The sequence below is a fragment of the Engystomops pustulosus genome, chromosome 10, assembly GCF_040894005.1.
Source record: "Engystomops pustulosus chromosome 10, aEngPut4.maternal, whole genome shotgun sequence".
NCBI lineage: Eukaryota > Metazoa > Chordata > Amphibia > Anura > Leptodactylidae > Engystomops > Engystomops pustulosus.
Genome location: NC_092420.1, coordinates 103,144,050 through 103,161,045, shown reverse-complemented (window position 1 = coordinate 103,161,045; position 16,996 = coordinate 103,144,050). Strand labels below are relative to the sequence as shown.

Genomic DNA, 16,996 nt, shown 5'->3' with positions numbered 1-16,996 from the left:
TGATGGTTCTGCTGTGTGTAACTATTACAATGCAGATCCGAAGCCACTTCCTGCGTGAGCAGCGACTTCTATGTATCTAAGCCGCTCATTGTATAGAGAGAGGCCGCTGCCGTGTGTAATGTGTGTAATGTATCTAAGCCGCTCATTGTATAGAGAGAGGCCTCTGCCGTGTGTAATGTGTGTAATGTATCTAAGCCGCTCATTGTATAGAGAGAGGCCGCTGCCGTGTGTAATGTGTGTAATGTATCTAAGCCGCTCATTGTATAGAGAGAGGCCGCTGCCGTGTGTAATGTATCTAAGCCGCTCATTGTATAGAGAGAGGCCGCTGCCGTGTGTAATGTGTGTAATGTATCTAAGCCGCTCATTGTATAGAGAGAGGCCGCTGCCGTGTGTAATGTATCTAAGCCGCTCATTGTATAGAGAGAGGCCGCTGCCGTGTGTAATGTATCTAAGCCGCTCATTGTATAGAGAGAGGCCGCTGCCGTGTGTAATGTATCTAAGCCGCTCATTGTATAGAGAGAGGCCTCTGCCGTGTGTAATGTATCTAAGCTGCTCATTGTATAGAGAGAGGCCGCTGCCGTGTGTAATGTATCTAAGCCGCTCATTGTATAGAGAGAGGCCGCTGCCGTGTGTAATGTGTGTAATGTATCTAAGCCGCTCATTGTATAGAGAGAGGCCGCTGCCGTGTGTAATGTGTGTAATGTATCTAAGCCGCTCATTGTATAGAGAGAGGCCGCTGCCGTGTGTAATGTATCTAAGCCGCTCATTGTATAGAGAGAGGCCTCTGCCGTGTGTAATGTATCTAAGCTGCTCATTGTATAGAGAGAGGCCGCTGCCGTGTGTAATGTGTGTAATGTATCTAAGCCGCTCATTGTATAGAGAGAGGCCGCTGCCGTGTGTAATGTATCTAAGCCGCTCATTGTATAGAGAGAGGCCGCTGCCGTGTGTAATGTATCTAAGCCGCTCATTGTATAGAGAGAGGCCGCTGCCGTATGTAATGTGTGTAATGTATCTAAGCCGCTCATTGTATAGAGAGAGGCCTCTGCCGTGTGTAATGTATCTAAGCTGCTCATTGTATAGAGAGAGGCCGCTGCCGTGTGTAATGTATCTAAGCTGCTCATTGTATAGAGAGAGGCCGCTGCCGTGTGTAATGTATCTAAGCCGCTCATTGTATAGAGAGAGGCCGCTGCCGTGTGTAATGTATCTAAGCTGCTCATTGTATAGAGAGAGGCCGCTGCCGTGTGTAATGTATCTAAGCCGCTCATTGTATAGAGAGAGGCCGCTGCCGTGTGTAATGTGTGTAATGTATCTAAGCCGCTCATTGTATAGAGAGAGGCCGCTGCCGTGTGTAATGTATCTAAGCTGCTCATTGTATAGAAGGGAAAGAAAAAAGAAGAAGAAAGAGCGCGGGGGCGCTCGATGTGTAGGATCTTCCAGATAATGGGTGGGTGAATAAAATGATTATGCCCTCACCTTATTGTGTTGCGCTGATGGCGCAACTCATGTAGATCGCATATCAGGTAGTATGTGGAACTTGATGCCGCCTTGATGGGAGTCGTCTCGGTTCGGATGCCGGTAAAACAATGGTAAAGGTAGATCTCTATTCCTAGAGTTCTTCAAGACTCCTGTTTTGGTTTTAAAACAAAAACCTGGGCGCACTTCGTTCCAATGGAAAGACAATTTTATTTGTTCAAATTAAAATAACATATTAAAATATATGGAAAAGCAAGACGCATTTCGGATCCGAACAGGATCCTTCCTCAGTTGCATAATAAGTATTCGTCTATGGAGTTCTATATATACATATTGTTTTGGCGCGTACACGGTAACGAGACCAGGGTGCGTTACTGCAGGCATATAAATCAATAACTAATATGATCGATGGCACACATTGATAAAATGTATAAAAGAAGAATAGTTTGAATGGTTCCAATAAATACAATTAAAAGGATTATAATGAATAAACATATTAATAAAAATGAATGTAGGTATTTGTGGCTATACCTATTATTGATCGATGTGCTGGATAAGACTTGGGCATCGATCTATATCTATCTTAATGCTGGGAACTACTAAAATGGCCGATGTGTAGATGCAGGACTACAACTACGGAAGCCCGGATGGGCCATAATTCCCTGTGGTTGACAGGTTGAAGTTCGTGCCTAGGGATGTATACATAGAAGTGAAGCGTGTGAGGCTAAAGAGAGCCTGATGTGAGGGTAAGAATATGAAACTGGAGATTGGCTGGATGAATGAGAAGTACAAGGGTTAAATGGAGGTATATTATTATATAATTATAGATATTTTTTAAAAACAAGTGATTGTTCTAGAAGTATTATTATATTAGGATCGTTTCAGTTATTTCATTTAAGCCCAATGGTTTCAATGTTTTAAGTTTAAACATCCAGTAAATTTCTTTGCGTTTGAGGACTTCGAATCTATTGGAGGTTTCTTTGTGTACATGATCAATTGGGGTGATATTGTATCTGATATCATTCTTATGTTTTATTTCCATGTGTCTGGATACACTGTGTTTATTATTGTGATGTTGAATGTTAAACCTGTGTTGGTTGAGGCGGCAGTGAAGGGGTTGTGTGGTCCTGCCTACGTATTGCAATCCACATTGGCATTCAATTAGGTAGATGACATATCTGGATTGACAGGTCATGTTGGTTTTAATGTAGAATTTCTCTTCAGAGTTGTTGGAACCGAAAATGGTGGTTCCATGGTTAATGACTTTGCAGCATTGACAGTTTTTACTAAGGCACTTGCTAACTTTCTGAATAGAGTTGTCTGGACGTGTTACTTTTTTCAGTTGTTTGGGTATACTTGGGGCCAATCTTTGCTTTAATGTGGTGGCTCTTCTATATGTAAATATTGGTTTAGCCGAGATATTTTGTTGTAGATAAGGATCATTGCACAAGATGTGCCAGTGTTTCCTAAAGATTGCCTCTACCTCCTTGTGGTTTTTGGTGTAGGTGGTGATGAAGCGGGTTTCTGAGGCTTTCTTTCTTTCTTCTATTATAATCTCTGTCTTGTTGTTCTCCTCCTTACTGATTGGTCTGAGGCACTCCGCTTGTGAGTATTTGCTGGCTCTGTTGAAGGCGTCTTTTATAAGTTCTTTTGGGTAACCTTTTTCCATGAATCTATTCTCTATGATCTGAGCTTGTTTCTTGAAGGTGTTGTTATTAGTGCAGTTTTTCCTAATTCTGAGAAACTGACTATAGGGAATATTATTCAGCCATTTTTTGTGATGGTTGCTCTTGAAGTTTAAATAGCTGTTGGTATCAACTGTTTTGAAGTACGTTTCCGTGATTAAGTTGCTTTCATTGTGTTTAATAATTAGGTCTAGGAATTCGATTTCTTCCTTTTGGATATTCAACGTGAGTTTGATGCCCCATTCATTCTTGTTGATTTCCTCGGCGTAATCAATCAATGTGGATTTTTCACCCTCCCAGATCATGAACAAGTCGTCAATAAATCTGAAGTATGTGATCAGGTGTCCTTTATGTATATCCTCTGGTGTAATATATAATTCTTCGAAAATCCCCATGAAGATATTGGCATATGAAGGGGCTACTCTGGTGCCCATGGCCGTACCTTTAATTTGGTGGTAGACCATGTCTCCATATTCGAAGTAGTTGTTTGTGAGTATGAATTGAAGACATTCTACTAGAAAGGTTTTTTGATCTTCTTTTATACATGTGTTTTTTTCCAGGCTTAATTCTACGCACGTGAGTCCAATGAAGTGGTCAATATTGCTGTATAGGGCTGTTACATCCATGGTGACTAGCCAATAGTTACTCTGCCATGATAGTTTTTGTAGTTTTTGGATGAGGTCCCCTGAATCTTTTATGTAACTGGGTAACTTGGTGACAAGAGGTTGAAAGAACAGATCTATGTAGTGAGATAAATTGCTTGTAAGACTTTGAACATTAGATACTATAGGACGTCCAGGGGGTGCGGTGGGGTTTTTATGTATCTTTGGAAGGTGATAAAAGTATGGTTTATTTGGTTGAGTAATGGATATGAATTTTTTCTCTTTCTTGTTCAGGTATCCTTTTTGATATGCAATTTTTATAAGGTTGGTAAAATTCTTGTTGACGGTCGGGAAGGGATCTTTTGTAATGATTTCGTAGTACTCCGGGTCTGATAGAATATTTTGAGCTTCTTTATGGTAGTCTGCCCAATCCTGTATGACCAGCCCTCCCCCTTTGTCTGCTGCTCTTATGATGATGTTGGGATTTTTTTCCAAGTTTTTCAAAGCTGATTTTTCCAATGTAGTTAGATTGGTATGTGTATAGCTGTGTTGTGTTTTTTTATTTTTCTTATGTTTGTTCGAATTGGATGAATTGGTATTTTTGTTTTTGTTTATGTTATTAAGGTCATGAGCTACCAGGTCATGAAAGGTTTTGATGTGATGACCTTGGTGCTCTAATGGGTAAAAGGTGGAGGGTGGACGGACGTCTTGATGTGCATATTCATCTAAATTGGTATCGTGTACTGATTTGTAATCATTGGAATTGTTTTTTGTTTTCAGATTAAAATGTCTTTTGATGGTGATTTTTCTAGTGAATTGGTGGAGATCTAGGAATAAATCGAAATCTTTTGATTTGTTATCTGGGCAGAAGGAGAGTCCTTTTTCTAGGAGGCTTATCTCATGGGTGTTAAGAACATGGGATGATAGATTGAAGATCTTGGTTTTTTGTTGTTTCTTGGTTATGGACCTCAAAGGGTGGGTTTTCTTTTCTTTGGGGTGTTTGGGGGTGGTGATAATTCTTTTCTTTCTTTTTTTGCCTCCTCTTTTCCCTCTGTATCTTTTTTTCTTTTTTTCACCGATTTCTGGGTTATTGGAAAAAACATGGTGATCGGTTTCATCTGAGTTTTTTTGACTGTATGGTTTAATGGGAGATGGTCTAAAAAATCTGTCTGAGGGATGGTGGATTCGATATGTTTATTTATTGGTTGTAGAAACGGTACCAGACACCCTTTGGTGTTGTGTGTATTGTCAATGATGATGGGTGCGTTGTTCGAGGGGGAGGGGTCTTCATGTATGGATATTTTGGAGATATCGAATGGGGGTGATATTGCTGTGTCGGGTACTATAATGCTGCTATTTTCAAGAGGTGTTAGAATTTTTTTGGTAAATATCTCTTTCTTTCATTATAATCCTTTTAATTGTATTAATTGTATTTATTGGAACCATTCAAACTATTCTTCTTTTATACATTTTATCAATGTGTGCCATCGATCATATTAGTTATTGATTTATATGCCTGCAGTAACGCACCCTGGTCTCGTTACCGTGTACGCGCCAAAACAATATGTATATATAGAACTCCATAGACGAATACTTATTATGCAACTGAGGAAGGATCCTGTTCGGATCCGAAACGCGTCTTGCTTTTCCATATATTTTAATATGTTATTTTAATTTGAACAAATAAAATTGTCTTTCCATTGGAACGAAGTGCGCCCAGGTTTTTGTTTTAAAACCAAAACAGGAGTCTTGAAGAACTCTAGGAATAGAGCTCATTGTATAGAGAGAGGCCGCTGCCGTGTGTAATGTATCTAAGCCGCTCATTGTATAGAGAGAGGCCGCTGCCGTGTGTAATGTATCTAAGCCGCTCATTGTATAGAGAGAGGCCGCTGCCGTGTGTAATGTATCTAAGCCGCTCATTGTATAGAGAGAGGCCGCTGCCGTGTGTAATGTATCTAAGCCGCTCATTGTATAGAGAGAGGCCGCTGCCGTGTGTAATGTATCTAAGCCGCTCATTGTATAGAGAGAGGCCGCTGCCGTGTGTAATGTATCTAAGCCGCTCATTGTATAGAGAGAGGCCGCTGCCGTGTGTAATGTATCTAAGCCGCTCATTGTATAGAGAGAGGCCGCTGCCGTGTGTAATGTATCTAAGCCGCTCATTGTATAGAGAGAGGCCGCTGCCGTGTGTAATGTATCTAAGCCGCTCATTGTATAGAGAGAGGCCGCTGCCGTGTGTAATGTATCTAAGCCGCTCATTGTATAGAGAGAGGCCGCTGCCGTGTGTAATGTATCTAAGCCGCTCATTGTATAGAGAGAGGCCGCTGCCGTGTGTAATGTATCTAAGCCGCTCATTGTATAGAGAGAGGCCGCTGCCGTGTGTAATGTATCTAAGCCGCTCATTGTATAGAGAGAGGCCGCTGCCGTGTGTAATGTATCTAAGCCGCTCATTGTATAGAGAGAGGCCGCTGCCGTGTGTAATGTATCTAAGCCGCTCATTGTATAGAGAGAGGCCGCTGCCGTGTGTAATGTATCTAAGCCGCTCATTGTATAGAGAGAGGCCGCTGCCGTGTGTAATGTATCTAAGCCGCTCATTGTATAGAGAGAGGCCGCTGCCGTGTGTAATGTATCTAAGCCGCTCATTGTATAGAGAGAGGCCGCTGCCGTGTGTAATGTATCTAAGCCGCTCATTGTATAGAGAGAGGCCGCTGCCGTGTGTAATGTATCTAAGCCGCTCATTGTATAGAGAGAGGCCTCTGCCGTGTGTAATGTATCTAAGCCGCTCATTGTATAGAGAGAGGCCGCTGCCGTGTGTAATGTATCTAAGCCGCTCATTGTATAGAGAGAGGCCGCTGCCGTGTGTAATGTATCTAAGCCGCTCATTGTATAGAGAGAGGCCGCTGCCGTGTGTAATGTATCTAAGCCGCTCATTGTATAGAGAGAGGCCGCTGCCGTGTGTAATGTATCTAAGCCGCTCATTGTATAGAGAGAGGCCGCTGCCGTGTGTAATGTATCTAAGCCGCTCATTGTATAGAGCCGAGGCCGCTTGTTCCCTGTAATGTGGACATCTCGTGTAAATACAGATTACCGCTGATCCCCTCCCCCATTGTATATCGGACAAAGACCGGGCACTCCCTCACTTAAAGGAATTCATCATCCTGCAACAACTCAGCTGTTCTGTGGTTACATCTCATTCAGTGTTTGCATTGGGGACTTGAGGATAAGATACTTGTAGCTATGGTCAAGCTGTATACAGAGGATACAGTATATACAGTCCTGTGTACAGGGGGCACGGTATATACGGTCCTGTATACAGAGGGTACAGTATATACAGTCCTGTATACAGAGGGTACAGTATATACAGTCCCGTATACAGAGGATACAGTATATACAGTCCTGTATACAGAGGGTACAGTATATACAGTCCTGTATACAGAGGATACAGTATATACAGTCCTGTACACAGAGGATACAGTATATACAGTCCTGTATACAGAGGATACAGTATATACAGTCCTGTACACAGAGGATACAGTATATACAGTCCTGTATACAGATGATACAGTATATACAGTCCTGTATACAGAGGGTACAGTATATACAGCCCTGTATACAGAGGATACAGTATATACAGTCCTGTATACAGAGGATACAGTATATACAGTCCTGTATACAGAGGATACAGTATATACAGTCCTGTACACAGAGGATACAGTATATACAGCCCTGTATACAGAGGGTACAGTGTATACAGTCCTGTACACAGAGGGTACAGTATATACAGTCCTGTACACAGAGGATACAGTATATACAGTCCTGTATACAGAGGATACAGTATATATAGTCCTGTACACAGAGGGTACAGTATATACAGTCCTGTATACAGAGGGTACAGTATATACAGTCCTGTATACAGAGAATACAGTATATACAGTCCTGTACACAGAGGGTACAGTATATACAGTCCTGTATACAGAGGGTACAGTATATACAGTCCTGTATACAGAGGATACAGTGTATACAGAGGATACAGTATATACAGTCCTGTACACAGAGGATACAGTATATACAGTCCTGTATACAGAGGATACAGTATATAGAGTCCTGTATACAGAGGATACAGTATATACTGTCCTGTATACAGAGGATACAGTATATACAGTCCTGTATACAGAGGATACAGTATATACAGTCCTGTATGCAGAGGGTACAGTATATACAGTCCTGTATACAGAGGATACAGTCTATACAGTCCTGTATACAGAGGATACAGTATATACAGTCCTGTATGCAGAGGATACAGTATATAGAGTCCTGTATACAGAGGATACAGTATATACTGTCCTGTATACAGAGGATACAGTATATACAGCCCTGTATACAGAGGATACAGTATATAGAGTCCTGTATACAGAGGATACAGTATATACAGCCCTGTATACAGAGGGTACAGTATATACAGCCCTGTATACAGAGGGTACAGTATATACAGCCCTGTATACAGAGGATACAGTATATACAGCCCTGTATACAGAGGATACAGTATATAGAGTCCTGTATACAGAGGATACAGTATATAGAGTCCTGTATACAGAGGGTATAGTACATACAGCCCTGTATACAGAGGGTACAGTATATACAGTCCCGTATACAGAGGATACAGTATATACAGTCCTGTATACAGAGGATACAGTATATACAGTCCTGTATACAGAGGATACAGTATCTACAGTCCTGTATACAGAGGATACAGTATATAGAGTCCCGTATACAGAGGATACAGTATATACAGTCCCGTATACAGAGGATACAGTATATACAGTCCTGTATACAGAGGATACAGTGTATATACAGTCCTGTATACAGAGGATACAGTATATACAGTCCTGTATACAGAGGATACAGTATCTACAGTCCTGTATACAGAGGATACAGTATATACAGTCCTGTATACAGAGGATACAGTATATACAGTCCTGTATACAGAGGGTACAGTATATACAGTCCTGTATACAGAGGGTACAGTATATACAGTCCCGTATACAGAGGATACAGTATATGCAGTCCCGTATACAGAGGACACAGTATATGCAGTCCCGTATACAGAGGATACAGTATATGCAGTCCCGTATACAGAGGACACAGTATATACAGCCCTGTATACAGAGGATACAGTATATACAGTCCTGTATACAGAGGATACAGTGTATATACAGTCCTGTATACAGAGGATACAGTATATACAGTCCTGTATACAGAGGATACAGTATATACAGTCCTGTATACAGAGGATACAGTATCTACAGTCCTGTATACAGAGGATACAGTATATACAGTCCTGTATACAGAGGATACAGTATATACAGTCCTGTATACAGAGGGTACAGTATATACAGTCCTGTATACAGAGGGTACAGTATATACAGTCCTGTATACAGAGGATACAGTATATACAGTCCTGTGTACAGAGGGTACAGTATATACAGCCCTGTACACAGAGGATACAGTATATACAGCCCTGTACACAGAGGATGCAGTATATACAGTCCTGTATACAGAGGGTACAGTATATACAGTCCTGTATACAGAGGGTACAGTATATACAGTCCTGTATACAGAGGATACAGTATATACAGTCCTGTATACAGAGGGTACAGTATATACAGTCCTGTATACAGAGGGTACAGTATATACAGTCCTGTATACAGAGGATACAGTATATGCAGTCCCGTATACAGAGGACACAGTATATGCAGTCCCGTATACAGAGGATACAGTATATGCAGTCCCGTATACAGAGGACACAGTATATGCAGTCCCGTATACAGAGGATACAGTATATACAGTCCCGTATACAGAGGACACAGTATATACAGCCCTGTATACAGAGGATACAGTATATACAGCCCTGTACACAGAGGATACAGTATATACAGCCCTGTACACAGAGGATACAGTATATACAGCCCTGTACACAGAGGATACAGTATATACAGTCCTGTATACAGAGGATACAGTATATACAGCCCTGTACACAGATGATACAGTATATACAGTCCTGTACACAGAGGATACAGTATTTACAGTCCTGTATACAGAGGATACAGTATATACAGTCCTGGTATACAGAGGATACAGTATATACAGCCCTGTACACAGAGGATACAGTATATACAGCCCTGTATACAGAGGGCACAGTATATACAGCCCTGTATACAGAGGGTACAGTATATACAGTCCTGTATACAGAGGGCACAGTATATACAGTCCTGTATACAGAGGATACAGTATATACAGCCCTGTATACAGAGGGCACAGTATATACAGCCCTGTATACAGAGGGCACAGTATATACAGTCCTGTATACAGAGGATACAGTATATACAGTCCTGTATACAGAGGATACAGTATATACAGCCCTGTATACAGAGGGTACAGTATATACAGTCCTGTATACAGAGGATACAGTATATACAGTCCTGTATACAGAGGATACAGTATATACAGTCCTGTATACAGAGGATACAGTATATACAGTCCTGTATACAGAGGATACAGTATATACAGTCCTGTATACAGAGGGTACAGTATATACAGTCCTGTATACAGAGGATACAGTATATACAGTCCTGTATACAGAGGGTACAGTATATACAGTCCTGTATACAGAGGGTACAGTATATACAGTCCTGTATACAGAGGATACAGTATATACAGTCCTGTATACAGAGGGTACAGTATATACAGTCCTATATACAGAGGGTACAGTATATACAGTCCTGTATACAGAGGATACAGTATATACAGTCCTGTATACAGAGGGTACAGTATATACAGTCCTATATACAGAGGGTACAGTATATACAGTCCTGTATACAGAGGATACAGTATATACAGTCCTGCATACAGAGGATACAGTATATACAGTCCTGTATACAGAGGATACAGTATATACAGTCCTGTGTACAGGGGGCACGGTATATACAGTCCTGTATACAGACGATACAGTATATACAGTCCTGTACACAGAGGATACAGTATATACAGTCCTGTACACAGAGGATACAGTATATACGGTCCTGTATACAGAGGGTACAGTATATACGGTCCTGTATACAGAGGGTACAGTATATACAGTACTGTATACAGAGGATACAGTATATACACCCCTGTATACAGAGGATACAGTATATACACCCCTGTATACAGAGGATACAGTATATACAGTCCTGTATACAGAGGATACAGTATATACAGTCCCGTATACAGAGGGTACAGTATATACAGTCCCGTATACAGAGGATACAGTATCTACAGTCCCGTACACAGAGGATGCAGTATATACAGTCCCGTATACAGAGGGCACAGTATATACAGTCCTGTATACAGAGGGCACAGTATATACAGTCCCGTATACAGAGGGCACAGTATATACAGTCCCGTATACAGAGGATACAGTATCTACAGTCCTGTATACAGAGGGTACAGTATATACAGCCCTGTATACAGAGGATACAGTATATACAGTCCTGTATACAGAGGATACAGTATATACAGTCCTGTGTACAGAGGGTACAGTATATACAGCCCTGTACACAGAGGATACAGTATATACAGCCCTGTACACAGAGGATACAGTATATGCAGTCCCGTATACAGAGGACACAGTATATGCAGTCCCGTATACAGAGGATACAGTATATGCAGTCCCGTATACAGAGGACACAGTATATACAGCCCTGTATACAGAGGATACAGTATATACAGCCCTGTACACAGAGGGTACAGTATATACAGTCCCGTATACAGAGGACACAGTATATGCAGTCCTGTATACAGAGGGTACAGTATATACAGTCCTGTATACAGAGGATACAGTATATACAGTACTGTATACAGAGGGTACAGTATATACAGTCCTGTATACAGAGGATACAGTATATACAGCCCTGTATACAGAGGGTACAGTATATACAGTCCTGTATACAGAGGATACAGTATATACAGCCCTGTACACAGAGGATACAGTATATACAGTCCTGTATACAGAGGATACAGTATATACAGTCCTGTATACAAAGGATACAGTATTTACAGTCCTGTATACAGAGGATACAGTATATACAGCCCTGTACACAGAGGATACAGTATATACAGTCCTGTATACAGAGGATACAGTATATACAGTCCTGTACACAGGGGATACAGTATATACAGCCCTGTACACAGAGGATACAGTATATACAGCCCTGTACACAGAGGATACAGTATATGCAGTCCCGTATACAGAGGACACAGTATATGCAGTCCTGTATACAGAGGGTACAGTATATACAGTCCTGTATACAGAGGATACAGTATATACAGTACTGTATACAGAGGGTACAGTATATACAGTCCTGTATACAGAGGATACAGTATATACAGCCCTGTATACAGAGGGTACAGTATATACAGTCCTGTATACAGAGGATACAGTATATACAGCCCTGTACACAGAGGATACAGTATATACAGTCCTGTATACAGAGGATACAGTATATACAGTCCTGTATACAAAGGATACAGTATTTACAGTCCTGTATACAGAGGATACAGTATATACAGCCCTGTACACAGAGGATACAGTATATACAGTCCTGTATACAGAGGATACAGTATATACAGTCCTGTACACAGGGGATACAGTATATACAGCCCTGTATACAGAGGATACAGTATATACAGTCCTGTATACAGAGGGGATACAGTATATACAGTCCTGTATACAGAGGGTACAGTATATACAGTCCTGTATACAGAGGGTACAGTATATACAGTCCTGGTGTACAGAGGGTACAGTATATACAGTCCTGTATACAGAGGGCACAGTATATACAGTCCTGGTGTACAGAGGGTACAGTATATACAGTCCTGTATACAGAGGGTACAGTATATACAGTCCTGGTGTACAGAGGATACAGTATATACAGTCCTGTATACAGAGGATACAGTATATACAGTCCTGTTTACAGAGGGCACAGTATATACAGTCCTGTATACAGAGGGCACAGTATATACAGTCCTGTATACAGAGGGCACAGTATATACAGTCCTGTATACAGAGGATACAGTATATACGGTCCTGTATACAGAGGGTACAGTATATACAGTCCTGTATACAGAGGGTACAGTATATACAGTCCTGTACACAGAGGATGCAGTATATACAGCCCTGTATACAGAGGATACAGTATATACACCCCTGTATACAGAGGGTACAGTATATACAGCCCTGTATACAGAGGATACAGTATATACAGTCCTGTATACAGAGGATACAGTATATACAGTCCCGTATACAGAGGGTACAGTATATACAGTCCCGTATACAGAGGATACAGTATCTACAGTCCCGTACACAGAGGATGCAGTATATACAGCCCTGTATACAGAGGGTACAGTATATACAGTCCTGTATACAGAGGGCACAGTATATACAGTCCTGTATACAGAGGGCACAGTATATACAGTCCCGTATACAGAGGGCACAGTATATACAGTCCCGTATACAGAGGATACAGTATCTACAGTCCTGTATACAGAGGGTACAGTATATACAGCCCTGTATACAGAGGATACAGTATATACAGTCCTGTATACAGAGGATACAGTATATACAGTCCTGTGTACAGAGGGTACAGTATATACAGCCCTGTACACAGAGGATACAGTATATACAGCCCTGTACACAGAGGATACAGTATATGCAGTCCCGTATACAGAGGACACAGTATATGCAGTCCCGTATACAGAGGATACAGTATATGCAGTCCCGTATACAGAGGACACAGTATATGCAGCCCTGTATACAGAGGATACAGTATATACAGCCCTGTACACAGAGGGTACAGTATATACAGCCCTGTACACAGAGGATACAGTATATGCAGTCCCGTATACAGAGGACACAGTATATGCAGTCCTGTATACAGAGGGTACAGTATATACAGTCCTGTATACAGAGGATACAGTATATACAGTACTGTATACAGAGGGTACAGTATATACAGTCCTGTATACAGAGGATACAGTATATACAGCCCTGTATACAGAGGATACAGTATTTACAGTCCTGTATACAGAGGATACAGTATATACAGCCCTGTACACAGAGGATACAGTATATACAGTCCTGTATACAGAGGATACAGTATATACAGTCCTGTACACAGGGGATACAGTATATACAGCCCTGTATACAGAGGATACAGTATATACAGTCCTGTATACACAGGGGATACAGTATATACAGTCCTGTATACACAGGGGATACAGTATATACAGTCCTGTATACAGAGGGTACAGTATATACAGCCCTGTATACAAAGGGTACAGTATATACAGTCCTGTATACAGAGGGTACAGTATATACAGTCCTGGTGTACAGAGGGTACAGTATATACAGTCCTGTATACAGAGGGCACAGTATATACAGTCCTGGTGTACAGAGGGTACAGTATATACAGTCCTGTATACAGAGGGTACAGTATATACAGTCCTGGTGTACAGAGGATACAGTATATACAGCCCTGTATACAGAGGGTACAGTATATACAGTCCTGGTGTACAGAGGATACAGTATATACAGCCCTGTATACAGAGGATACAGTATATACAGTCCTGTATACAGAGGATACAGTATATACAGCCCTGTATACAGAGGATACAGTATATACAGTCCCGTATACAGAGGATACAGTATATACAGTCCTGTATACAGAGGATACAGTATATACAGTCCTGGCCATAAGTCCTGAGAATGACACAATCTCCTCCTGTCACATGATGTGTCCCTCTGGTCTGTCAGATGTTTATCACATACAGAGATACAAGTGCAATCATATTATGGGGAGCAGAAGCTTTTATTGTCAGGTGGGAGGAGTTACTGCAGCCAGTCAGTATCTGCAGGACCTCTCCTTCTTCTCCAGGACCTCTGCAATTCTCCCTGGCAGCTCTCACTCACCTCCTGCACCAGATCCTGACTGATCGCCGTCCATTCCTGCACTATCACTGCTGCATTCTGTCACAATGTGTCGGTTTTGTTTGTCCCCCGTCTCCTGATGATTGACCACAAGTTCTCAATGGGATAAGATCTGGGGAGTCTCCGGGCCATGGACCCAGAATCTTTGTGTTCTGTTCCCGGAGCCATGGACCCAGAATCTCTGTGTTCTGTTCCCGGGCCATGGACCCAGAATCTGTGTGTTCTGTTCCCGAGCCATGGAGCCAGAATCTCTGTGTTCTGTTCCCGGGCCATGGACCCAGAATCTCTGTGTTCTGTTCCCGGGCCATGGACCCAGAATCTCTGTGTTCTGTTCCCGGGCCATGGACCCAGAATCTGTGTGTTCTGTTCCCGAGCCATGGACCCAGAATCTCTGTGTTCTGTTCCCGAGCCATGGACCCAGAATCTCTGTGTTCTGTTCCCGGGCCATGGACCCAGAATCTGTGTGTTCTGTCCCCGGAGCCATGGACCCAGAATCTGTGTGTTCTGTCCCCTGATCCATTTAGTTCTCCCCTTTATGGCCGGTGCTCCATCATGCTGGAGGAGGCTCTGCTCATCACCATCTGCTCCTGGAGGGTCGGGAGAAGCGGCTCCTGGAGGACATTCTGCTCCATTCTTTATTCATGGAGGGGTTTTTAGGCGATTCCCCCCCCCCCCCCCCCCACACATGAATGGCTGCAGGAGCTTTACAGGTGCAGGAGACAGGACTGGGGGCATCGCTCACCTTGTCTGCTCCCAACAATCGGAAAGGGGATTCATCAGAGTCCTCAGCGTCCCCTCCCTGCACCTCCTGCAGAATATCCGTCTGTCCCCCAGTCCTCAGCGTCCCCTCCCTGCACCTCCTGCAGAATATCCGTCTGTCCCCCAGTCCTCAGCGTCCCCTCCCTGCACCTCCTGCAGAATATCCGTCTGTCCCCCAGTCCTCAGCGTCCACTCCCTGCACCTCCTGCAGAATATCCATCAGTCCCCCAGTCCTCAGCGTCCACTCCCTGCACCTCCTGCAGAATATCCGTCTGTCCCCCAGTCCTCAGCGTCCACTCCCTGCACCTCCTGCAGAATATCCGTCTGTCCCCCAGTCCTCAGCGTCCACTCCCTGCACCTCCTGCAGAATATCCGTCTGTCCCCCAGTCCTCAGCGTCCACTCCCTGCACCTCCTGCAGAATATCCGTCTGTCCCCCAGTCCTCAGCGTCCACTCCCTGCACCTCCTGCAGAATATCCGTCTGTCCCCCAGTCCTCAGCGTCCACTCCCTGCACCTCCTGCAGAATATCTGTCTGTCCCCCAGTCCTCAGCGTCCACTCCCTGCACCTCCTGCAGAATATCCGTGAGTTCCCCCAGTCCTCAGCGTCCACTCCCTGCACCTCCTGCAGAATATCCGTCTGTCCCCCAGTCCTCAGCGTCCACTCCCTGCACCTCCTGCAGAATATCCGTCTGTCCCCCAGTCCTCAGCGTCCACTCCCTGCACCTCCTGCAGAATATCCATCTTTCCCTGATGGTTTCTGGAGAGAAGCGGCTTCTGTGCTGCCCTCCTGGACACCAGGCCTTGCTCCAGGAGTCTCCGCAGTGTCACAGTGCGTGCAGATGCCTCACACCTGCTGCTGCCATTCCTGAGCTCTGCGATGCTGGGAGCCCCATCCCCCAGCTGAGACACTTGTAAGAGACGCTCCTGGTGCTTGCTGCTCCTTCTTGGGCTCCTGGAGCCTTTTTGCTAACAATGGATCCTCTCTCCTGGATTCCTTGATGATGCGATAGATTGGTGACTGAGGTGCCATCTTTCTGGCTGCGATACTCTTCCCTGTTCGGCCAGTTTTGTGCAGTGCAATGATGACTGCACGTGTTTCTTTAGAGATAACCATGGGTAACAGAAGAGAAACAATGGTGCCAAGCACCAGCCTCCTTGTAAAGTGTCCAGGGGTGTGATTGTCCCCTTCAGCCCCCGCACCTGTGTTACTGGAGACTCCACTGACACCATGGCCGCTGCTTCGCCTAAGGGTGATGGCACACGTTGAGTTTTTCAGATGCAGTTTTTGAAGCCAAAATCCGGTGTGGATCATAATGGGTGAGACAAATAATTGAAAGGTGCTGCTCCTCCTCCTACTTTTACTCCAATCCTGGTTTGGGCATCAAAAACTGAACATGTGACATCCCCCTCAGGCGCCTGCAATGAAGGTGAAATGTGTTTTGGGGGAAAAAGTTCAT

The 16,996-nt window shown here is 43.3% G+C and overlaps 1 protein-coding gene across 1 annotated transcript in view; it reads right to left on the bottom strand.

Annotated features, from left to right (window-relative positions):
- Positions 1-16,996, bottom strand: part of LOC140104731 (dynein light chain Tctex-type 4-like) — a 32,237-nt gene that overhangs the window by 2,936 nt on the left and 12,305 nt on the right. The gene's annotated exons all lie outside the window — the stretch shown is intronic.